Below are 11,779 nucleotides of genomic sequence, written 5' to 3'. Positions count from 1 at the left end.
TACGAGGTAATAAAAATGAAAGCTTGTAATTGAAATGACTTACATCATCCACAGCTGCAGTATAGATATGTTTAAACACTTGTGACCTGATATTATTTTAGCTACATCAGGATGTGTGATGAAAAATTTTGCTTCTACATTTGGAAGCCAAAATTTAGTCGCCTTCCATGGGAGTTCCACTGGATTCTGGTACACGTCATAAAATATCTTCATCAATTATCCCAATGGATCCTCTACAACACCTGCATTGCACCCATCAACACGTCTTACCGGATTCAGCACATTATGATCTGAATCCTATATGGTTAAATAAAATAACAATTACATTTATTTTGTCAAGTAGGTATTACCAATGCAATGTCAACCACAACAAGCAGAGGGAAAATGAATTTACTTACATCAGAGATAGGTTTCACAAGATGTGTCGGCCATCCAATGAATGTGTTAATGGCCTCCTTGACATACTGAATCTTTAATATGGGAAATGGGACCCTGGCGTCACCGTCGTAAATAGTTACAACATTGACCCTGACCACATCATTTGTGTATCATGCCGACACTATCAAACACCTTTCCCAAGGCCACTAGCCATGAACAATTGTCACCAACTATATATAAGCCCATAGTAGTGACATCAATAGCAGAAGGCTCCTCAGCTACAACATTTTCAGCAGCTTCAGCACAACTTCCTTTGGTGCTAACACGTGTAGCCAATATGTCAAGGTCAGGCGCGTCTATAGGGGGTGAGTGTTGCGAGGCCATTTGGGATAACTCAATTTTGATCACCTCCTTCAACTCTTTTTTCATTATCTCCATAGTTCGTCTATTTTCCTCTTCTACCTCTCTCCTCCACTCTTCCTTTAGATTTCCTATGATTTCCACCAATTGATATGGGGTGATTGTTTCCAAAGAAGTGTTGGAGCCATGCGATGCCTGTCCAACGACACGAACACGACCAGGATGCTCTAGTCGGCCAAGCACAATATTGAGTACGTCCTGTTGACTATCCGACATAAATTTTCCCTGTGTCGTTTCTTCCTGTAAATCATCTTGTGACAACAACAAGAAAAAAGACTTATACAAACTTCCGTATTCCCTATCAAGATGTGAAAACAATATCAACTAAATAATGAGTTTAACAAACCTTACCTAACTCAAATCTTGTCTAAAATTTTTTTAATTCAAACTTGCCAATTAGGGGTTTGTCGACTCTTTGCAAATTGTTCCCAAGTTTCTGGATCCAAACCATACTTAGCAGATGGATCATGGTTATTTTCACCGTCTTTGTCAGCATATACATATTTAGTGGTGAGGAAGGACTTAAATTGCCTCCATCTCGTCGCAACCGTCGACATGACCTTCTTCTTGGTAGTTGATCCTTCAGGGATGTCAAATTTACCCTACAATAATAAATTTTTTTGAAACACCTCGTCAACAATGACCTTTGCAGGTTAATTAAACATAAACTAAACCAAAATGGTTACTTAAGTGCACTTACCAAAATGTCATCCCATATAAGATCTTTTAGAGATTCGGTGGCAACTTTCCAACTTGAATGTACAATAGGGATTTTCTCCCATGCTACTACCCCCAGGTAACTACGGAATTTTTCTTTATGAGGGCCAGATCCTCTACTAGTAATAGGGTTCACATTGACAGTAGGTCGTGGTTGATCGAAATTTCTTCCAGTCAATCTTCTGAGCTGGGTAGTTTGTTTAGTCTTCTTTTTTGTAGTTGCGCTTAGAGCATCTAAAGGTGGAGGGGAACTTGGGGGTGTTGCCATGGCCGCTGACAAAAATAAAAATAAAAATGTAACACAAGTTAATTAGAACAACATGTAAGTATGAAATTATAATTAAAGACAATTAATTGTAAATTGTAAAGTATAATTTGTCAACATGTTAAACATTATTTGGGTATATATCGCAATTACATAGCCGTATTCTCCCATAAACCTTCATCATGATCAATACGATTTGCATATACATCATCCTTCTCATTTTCAGCATTTGTGGAAGGCATTTGTGGGGAGAACGTGGGCATCTTGTTAACATCAAAGGTTGAAGCATCAAAATCATAAGGGATACCACTTGTTTTCCCCTGTAGAACAATTGACCATCTTGAGTCACTCAGATTTTAAACATAAAACACCTGTCTTGCTTGTGCTACCATGAAGAATGGCTCGTCCTTGTAACAAACCCTTTCAAGGTCAACCAAAGTAAAGCCCATTTTGTCTTGATGGACACCCACATTTCCATTAACCCATTGGCACTTGAAGACATGCACTCTAAATTCACCATAATAGAGCTCCCATATTTCTTGAATGACTCCAAAATAAGGCATGGACGCTCGAATCGAATTGTTATCCAATTCACTACTAAAGTGATCCAAATGAGCATCAACGATCACCCCACTGTTTTGCATGGTACTTTTATCATCCTGTGACTTTGTGTAGAAGGAATAGTTGTTGATATCATATCCCTTCCAAGTGTGGACATTGAGATTTGGGCCAACAACTAACAATCTTAATGTTTTAGAAGCATTGTCATTAGCGAATATTGTTTTTCTAAACAAATTAATGAAAGTCCTATTGTGCTCTCTTGCAACACCCTCATCATATTCATGTTTGGGTGACTAGCTGCAACATTTTCTTTGTGAACATCTATGTATGGGATAACCTCTATTGTGTTGTTGAGTACATATAGATGCGCTTGTGATACCTGTTGGCAATCCACGGTTACAACATTGAATCTTCGTGTTCCCCTACTATCATACCCTAATTTCGTCCGGGGACCATCTGTTTGTTGGGATGCGACCCTCGTTTGACCACTTCGAGGTACTCGACACCCATTTTTAGGCGATTCGTGAAGTTTCGTGACATGCCAGAAGTCAAAAGGAAGCATTGTTGCACAATCTGTGAAGTTCCGTGACGTGCCGGAAGTCAAAAGGAAGTGTTAATGCGCAATCTGCAAAGTTCCGTAACATTCCGGAAGCCAAAGAAGGGATGATTGCATAATCTGTAAGGTTTTGTGACATTATGGAAAGAAAACAAGTATCGTTACGTAATTCGTAAGATTCCGTAACGTTACAGAAAAAGAATCAGCAAAAAAAGGCAAGGAGGGTGTATTTAGTAAATAGGGGGGTGCAAATAGCAACCAGGCCCACTTGGGCCTTCTAGGAAGTTCTCTAGAAGGCGGTGCCTTCTGGAGGAAGCAACCTAGCTCGCCTGGTATCTCAGAATAGGGGAAGGAGGGAAGAAAAAAAATGTTCAACCCTCCTGGTATCTCAGAATCACTTAAAATTAGTGAGAAAAATTGTTTCCGTGAAGAAAATCCAAGCCGAGGCGCTTCCGTAACGCTTCCGAGATGTTTTCGTGAGTGATTTCGCGAAGATTTTCAACCGTTCTTCGTCGTTCTTCGTCGTTCTTCGTTCGTTCTTCGTCGTTCTTCGGTCTTCAACCGGTAAGTTCTTGAAATCAAACTTTTCAATTCATTCTATGTACCCTTAGTGGTCCCCAATTGTTTCGCGTGCTTTTATTTTCATTTCATTTACTTTTCGTACCCCCTTTTGACGTGCTTTAGTCATTTATTTAAGTCATTTTCTCACCTAATCAAAAATAAAATAAATTTGCACCGATCATTCGTATTGTAATACCCTTTAATTTCTGTTAAAATGAAATCCGACCTTTCGGTCATGCCGTAACCATGTTTAAAACTAAAAAAGAGGCAAAATAATAATATAATATCTTTTAGTAAAATAATCAAAAAAATCAATCGGACGTTTTTCTTTGGGATTTTTCTTTCTTCATCAAATTGACTAATAACCAAAGTGAAACTAAGGCTAAAATCAATCCATAAATCAAACTTTTGTCATTACCTAAAAAAAGCTATTTTTAAGGTCCAACGCCTTAAAATGGGCTTTTCCGCTTTATTGGTTAAGCGTAGATTTCTAAAAAATGCCTAAAATCAACACGTAGCTTTATTACCTCTTTTCAAAAAATAACAAGAGATCATTAATGGTCTAATGCCTTAATGTTTTCTCTCCTTTCGAAATGAATCGAAAGATTGTTTAATGGTCCAACGCCTTAAATGACCTTTCATTCAATAAAAACATATTTTGCAAAAAAAGATAAAGACAAATCAAGCACCGTTTGGTTCTCAAAGAACTACGTAGGTCTGATTTCCTTATCACAATTGAGGAATACGTAGGAGCAAGGGAAACACCCTCGTCGACCATAAAAAGATAAAAAATATAAAGGGTGCATAAAAGACATAAGAACGTAGAAAAGGGAAAATAACATAAAATTGAAGTCATATTTGCACATTTGATTAAAGGCTGCCGTCTCTTGTGACAGACGTGTGGGGTGCTAATACCTTCCCCGTGCGTAAATACAACTCCCGAACCTTTCACTTAAAGTTTGTAGACCATGTCTTTTCTGGTTTTTCCGACGTTTTCCTCAAATAAATGTTGGTGGCGACTCCGCGCGTATTCCTTTCTTGGAAGATGCACCCGCGAGTCACGTGTCGCCCTCTTGACGAAGGGTAGGTTGCGACACCTACCTTGTCGTGTGGACTCATGACGACTTTCAGGAAGGTCGACATGGGTAGCAGTTTCTATGTACTCATAACAAAATTCAATAGCTTCTTCTGCGACATACCTTTCCATAATGCTTGCTTCCGGTCGATATTGATTCTTCGTATAAATTTTCAACACCTTCATGTACAGCTTAACCAGATACATCCACCGCAGATAGACTGGCCCGCACAACCGTATCTCTCATACAAGATGAACAACTAAGTGAATCATAATGTCAAAAAATGCTGGTGGAAAATACATCTCCAATTGACAAATGATAATGGAAGCCTCATTTTCCAAATCATCCAACTGTCGAGGGTCGATGACTTTGTTGTAGATCACATTGAAGAAAAAACACAATTGAGTTATGGCAACCCTAACTTTGTCAGACAATATACCTTGAATGACTACAAGTAATAAATGTGACAATCATCAGACTTTAACCCAACAAATTTCAAATCATTCACAGATACAAGGCTCTTGATATTTGAAGAGTATCCTTGTGGGACTTTCGCATTTTTAAGACAATGACAAAAACTTTTTTTTCTTTGTCGTTGACATGGTATGACATGTTGGGGGCAAATACGTTCGATGACCTTGTGATACTGGATGCAACTGTTGTCGTATTCCCATTTCTACCAAATCTTGACGACATTTCAAACCATCTTTTGTCTTGCCTTTAATCTTAAGAAGAGTGCCAACTAAACTATCACACACATTTTTCTCGACATGCATAATATCTAAACAATGTTGCACATGTAGATCGCACCAATAAGGAAGATCAAAGAAGATTGACTTTTTCTTCCAAATGTTCTTGTCAGACCCTTCCTTTTTTCGTGTCTTCCCAAACATAGTTATGATGCCCTTCACCTGATAAAAAAATTCCTGACCTAACAAAGGCTTTGGTGCACTATCAATCTCAAATGTCCCATTAAATGCTTTCTTCATTCGCTGATATGGGTGATAAGGTTTTAAAAATCTTTGATGTCTTGTATACACTGTCTTCTTTCCATGATTTAGTTGGATGTAATTTGTGTCTTTCTCACATATAGGACATGCATCGTGGCCTTTGACACTATATCCGCTCAAATTCCCATACGTTGGAAAGTCGATAATGGTGAAAAATATCATTGCACGCAACCTGAATCTCTGCTGAAGATTCCCATCATACACATCAATCCCTTCTACCCACAATTTTCTCAGGTCTTCAATCAAGGGAGCAAGATAGACATCAATGTCGTTTCTTGGTTGTCTTGGACTGGCTATCATCATACACAACATAATGTACTTCTACTTGATGCACAACCAAGGAGGAAGGTTGTAAATGATCAGCAAAACAGGCCACGAACTATGGTTGCAGCTCAAGTTACCAAAAGGATTCATTCCATTGGAAATGAGACCAACCCTTAGGTTTCTGGGATCCTGTCCAAATTCTGGATACAACTGATCAATTGTCTTCCATTGAGGAGAATTAGCAGGATGATGGAGCAATCCATCATTTATCCTCCCATCAACATGCCATGTTAGGTTTTTTGTGTCATGTGCATTAGCAAACAATTGCTTAAACCTTGGTATTACTAGAAGATACCAACACACTTTTGTTGGAAGATCGTTGTATGTGCTTGCATCATCAGTGCATTCGTCAGACTTCACTTTGTAGTGTGACACCCCACATGTAGGGCAGTTGCACATTTGAGCAAACTAATTTCTATGCAAAATACAATCATTAGGGCAAGAATGTATTTTCTGGTATTCCATACCCACGGGGCATAATATCTTCTTTGCCTTGTAATGATTCTTCAGTAACATGTTATCTACAAGAAGCATATTCTTCAATAACAAAAGTAATTCATTGAAGCTTTTGTCACTCCACCCAAATCTTGCCTTCAAATTCACCAAAGCTAACACCCCTGATAACCGTGTGTAGTTTATGTATCTGAGATATAATGGCTTCTTAGAATAAATATCTAATTTTTCACAATATGGTGCATGTGCTTGCCTAAAAACCTCTTGTCCAAGATCACGTAACATGTTTTCTATACGATCACCGACTTGTACATCAACTGCATCAGTCAGAGGGGTTGGTGCATTTGTGGTAACTCACAATGCCATATCCATTTTGTATAAGTAGGACTGATACCATCACATATAAGATGTGTTATAATGTCATCCAATGATTTTCGTCGCCCATTTAAACATTTAACACATGGACATAAATATACTCCACCCATTTCTGGTGCATTTTCTTGGGCAAATTGCAAGAAATCCTCAATGCTGTTCTCATACTGGTGACTTATGCGTGCTTTTTTCATCCAACTTCGATCCATCTTTGGTGTATTGTCATACGGGGTAGATTCCCCGATATGCATGACAACCTCTCTTTTTTCATAAAAAAGTGTGACCCTATCCCATTTGGGAAGACAACTTTTTACTTGATTCAAACAAACAAGTTAAGACGGTTATCTTAAATTTGACGAAATTTCGGCAACATTTCACTTTGGTCTCCAAGTACACAACATGAAAGCAGTGACATCAATTCACCCCAATCATGTATGGACCCAGAGAACAAAGCAAGATGCACTAAACCGAAATTTAGTAAAAAATAACACAACATACTTATAAGTAAGAATTAAGTAAAAATAATTAGTCTTCTCAAATTGTCCAAACGGACAATTCAAGACTGAATACAACAATTAATACAAATTGTCCGTATTAATTGTTGTATTCAATCTCAAATGGGGAACTATGGTTCGCTCACAATGTACAAAAATGTAATACTAAACAATAGTCACATGTGAACAACAAATTTAATAAATAACGACATAAGTGTCAGAATGACATACATACCTAGATAGATTCTACTAACAAAAACTTAGGTTGCGGTAACGCCGGTGATTATTAGATGAGTGAATGTTTAGTGAAACAACAAGTAGAAACCTTGTATCCTTAATAGACGATAGAGGGTTTAATAGTACCACCTACAAACAATACAGTATGTTTAACACCAAAGTGAGTACAATTGTGTAAACAAAATTTATTCAAACACACAGATGATATATGTATATGTCATCAACAAATAGATGTTGATGAATGAACCGGTGCAACAGTAGTGTCTTTCATATATCATTGACACAAGAGCGTGTAATTATTGGTCAACCAATTTTCATTCACATGGAAGTAATTTTGCTAAATTATTATTACCTAAACTTAAGAAAAGAAATCTGGCTCTAAAACTACTGATTGCATGTTTATTAATAACCTAATATGTATGTTAAATATGCTATTAAGACTTAAGAAGCAACAACCATCATCATTGAAAGCTCATAGGTAATTAATATTTTGTTTGGTTTTGATCTATAGGTGTAGGTGTTGTGTTAATGGCCACTGTTGTTTATTCTTTATAATTTATCCCATCTGAAATTGCTTCAGAAATTTATTTTGTATATCAAATATATTTTAATACAGTGATCATGTTGTAAATTCACAAGGCATGAAAGCATATAATTTCTGAGAAGTTGGTGCTGCAGCTCTACCTGAAGGAGACATTGGAGCTAAGATGAAAGGGCAAGCATGGAAATATCTTGGGACTAATGACATGCCTTAGCTTATGTGGATCAACTATTGCAGGCTTCTCCAGAAACAAATTACTAATTCTGCATCTGCTTGTCCCCATCTGAGAGCAATAGCAACATCTAAACGCACAAAAGCAGGCCCTCGTCAACTTTGGCATGTTCTTCTATCAGATATGTTTCTTCTGCTATATTTTTATCTCTCATTTTATATGAGGTTATGGTTTTACAATTAATGTACCAAATGGGTGTAAGTCTAGTGAAGGGATGATTATTTAGTATAAGGTGATTACAGATTTTAAAACAAGTTCATAGATTTGAGGGAAAGAATATGGAGATAGAGATTAGTGCCATGCACTTTGTTGGGATGGACTTTGTGGGTGTGGGTTTCTTATGAAGGTTCTATCTATAATTCACCGAAGGTTTATTGACATGACTAAGAGAATACATAAGGATTCTTCCTTGTAGGAGGATGTAGAGAAAGTGAATAATAGCTTTGTTGAATTGGATTCAAAGGAAGGAGTGAATGATGGTTTTCCTAAAGGTGGAGCAAATGATTCGCTTCTTCCTGGTCTTTTTGATGATGTTGCGCAGAATTGTCTTGCTTAGGCTAGTAGATTTGATTATGCTTCACTAGCATGTATAAATAAAAGGTACAACTTGCTGATTAGGAGCGGGTATCTATCTGAGTTGAGGAATAAGATGGGGATTATGGAGATACAACATTTGGTTTAGTTGGTTTGTGATCCAAGAGGGTGGGAGGTATCTGTCTGAGTTGAGGAATAAGCTGGGGATTATGGAGATACAACATTTGGTTTAGTTGGTTTGTGATCCAAGAGGGTGGGAGGTATTTAACCCTAAGAGAAATAGATGGATAACATTATCTAAGATACCTTGTCATGATTGTTTTAATCATCCAGACAAGGAGTCCTCGGCTATGGGGAGTGAAATGGTGGTTTTTGGTCGGGAATTGATGGATTTTGCCATTTGGAAGTACAATTTGATTTCTTGCAATTGGGTAAAGATGTGGCAATGTTTGTTCAATTGCTGCTGTTCCTGGTGGAACTAATAAATATGGAAATGTTCTTGAATCGACAAATTTGTATGACTCAAATTCAGGTACATGGGAACTATTGCCAAACATGCATGCACCACGTATATTGTGCTTTGGTTTTTTTATGGATGGAAAATTCTATGTTATTCCTGGCATGTATCCACTTATTGTTTCATTGACTTGTGGGGACGAGTATGATGTTAAGACTAGAAATTGGCGGAAAATAGAGGGTATGTAACCATATGTTAATGGGGGTGCTTAGGCACCTCCACTTGTGGCAGTCATGGATAACCAGTTGTATTATGATGAAGAGCATCTAACGAACATGGTGAATAAATATGACAAGGAAAGTCACACCTGGAGTGAAATGGGAAGGCTTCCAGTACATGTTGATTCTTTTAATGGATGGGGCCTGGCTTTCAAGGGTTATGGAGAGCAACTTCTGGTTGTGAGTGGACAAAGGGGTCTAGAAGGTGAAGCTGTTATGCTAAATTGATGGCGTCCAAGGATAGGGTTCAGGAATGGAACCATAGATTGGAAAGTACTTGGTGTGAAGGAGCATCTTTGAGTGTTTATGTACAACTGTGTTGTTATGGGATGGTTCGGTGAGATGCTTTTAGATTCACTCAGTAGAAGATTTGCTGGTATCTACAATCTGACTTAGCTTTCAGGGGTGCTTCCCTATTGATTCATCTCATTTACCAAGTTAAATGTCCCTCTCCCTTGATGAGAATTTGGGTTTATTCTTTTGACATCTTATTTGGATGTGTTTGTCTCTTTCATGATCCATTTTTTTATTTTCTTTTAAGATTACCTAGTAGGCTTAGACAGATAAGTTCTATTATCCTTTTCTTATCCAACTATATAAACCAATAAATCATAGAATTTTATTTTTTTTAATACTTAAATGCTTATTCTTTGCTTTAGTGTATGGTATATTGTTAAATCTGTCTAAATTTATGTCATATGTGTATGCCTAGTGGAATAGTGTTTGAGGGGGTACTCTAGACTTTTCATTAAACCAAGTTTCTAAGTTTCTATGGGATATGGGTTGTTGCCTATAAATAATGCACTAAGTTGAATGATGAAGATTGCTTCTCATCATGTTAGGCCAATAATGTTAGATTGCTGCCAAAAGTAAATGAGGTCCCCTCAGTTTTATGATGTCTTTGTACACATTCTCCATAGTTCCAGTTGTACTTTCCTTGATTGAGATACTGACACCTGTCTTCTTGTATTTGTTTAGTTATACAACTTGACCTACAAATGAATTGGTTTTCCAAAAGGATTATGTTGACTCTATGGATGAATTGTTGCAGCCATTGGTTGATGAAGCAAAGTTGGTTGGTTACAGTTGTAGACGAGAATGGATCTCAACAATGGTAAGCTCTTTAACCACATACTTGGCAAAAGAAATTTTCCCTAGTTACAGTAGTCAAGTAGATGAAGAGAGAGTTACAGGAATTCAGTCATCTGCTATAGTATCATGGCTACATCTTATTGATTTGATGATTGCTTTTGACAAAAGGATTAAGTCTTTGGTAGACCATTCTGGGATCACAAGTCTCCTATGATTTCTAATGCCTTTCTTCCCCATCTAGCATTTGTCATTGATCGATGCCGATCATTGCCTAGTGTATTTTTGAGGTCAAAATTTCTTAGATTTGCATGTATTCATATTATATGAAATATTTTTTATTCCATACTTATCTGCTGCCAACAAGCTAAAGGTTTGAATGCCTTAACCGATGATGAAAAAGTAATAAAAGTTACCATTTCTGTTAATGTTGTTCATTACTTTGAATATGTTTTAAAGGAATTGTCTAAGGATGTCATTTTCCTTGAGATGGGAATGGATGAGGATGATCAACCAGAAATGGAAAATAATTCAAATAATTATGGTGAATTGTTGGCAGAGAGTTCCATAAGGTTTATTTTTTATGATGAGATCAAAAAGTTAGAAGATTTCAGAACACAATGGGTTGAAAAGATTTCCCTAGTCATTTTCAAGGGTTTTGATTGTCATTCTCGAGATTATGTGAATAACAAGAGGCAATGGCAAGAGGGTGAAGAAGGATGGACTGTGTCGAAGACTCTAATAGAAGCCTTGGATTATCTTTAAAGCAAAATGTCAGTGGTAGAAGTAAGTTTGAATGGTAAGGATTTTGTTGGGGTTTGGAGAAGTTTGGCAGCAGGAATTGATCGATTGATTTTTAATGGCATTCACATAAGCAAAGTAAAATCAAGTTTGAATAGAGACCAACTTGAATAAAGGTGTAGAGATGAGATTACAACAATAGGGAGGGATCCAGACCAGTTTAAAGATGATATGAGACTGAAAAGTACAAAACCAATAGAATCAAAATCATTAATAATGTATTGCTCCTCACACTGACTCTATATATATAATTTTCCCACTTATAATTTCAGAAAAAGGAAAATTTCTAACAACTTAAATAAAAAACCTTATGTTTATCCACAATCAATTCAAACAACATGCAAGCAACCACAAAGTTTCATGTTGCATGGATATATTTCAATTTAGCCACACATAATTAAGTTTTCAAAACAAAAGGAACCA

The 11,779-nt window shown here is 37.0% G+C and overlaps 1 pseudogene; it reads left to right on the top strand.

The window, feature by feature from the left end:
- The first annotated feature begins 1,781 nt into the window (after window positions 1-1,781).
- LOC100815938 (F-box/kelch-repeat protein At5g60570-like) lies at window positions 1,782-9,862 on the top strand (annotated as a pseudogene).
- Window positions 9,863-11,779: the final 1,917 nt, after the last annotated feature.

The sequence above is a fragment of the Glycine max genome, chromosome 4 (genome assembly GCF_000004515.6).
Source record: "Glycine max cultivar Williams 82 chromosome 4, Glycine_max_v4.0, whole genome shotgun sequence".
Classification (NCBI taxonomy): domain Eukaryota; kingdom Viridiplantae; phylum Streptophyta; class Magnoliopsida; order Fabales; family Fabaceae; genus Glycine; species Glycine max.
The sequence above is the reverse complement of the archived record's forward strand: the minus strand, read 5'-3'. Positions and strand labels throughout refer to the sequence as shown.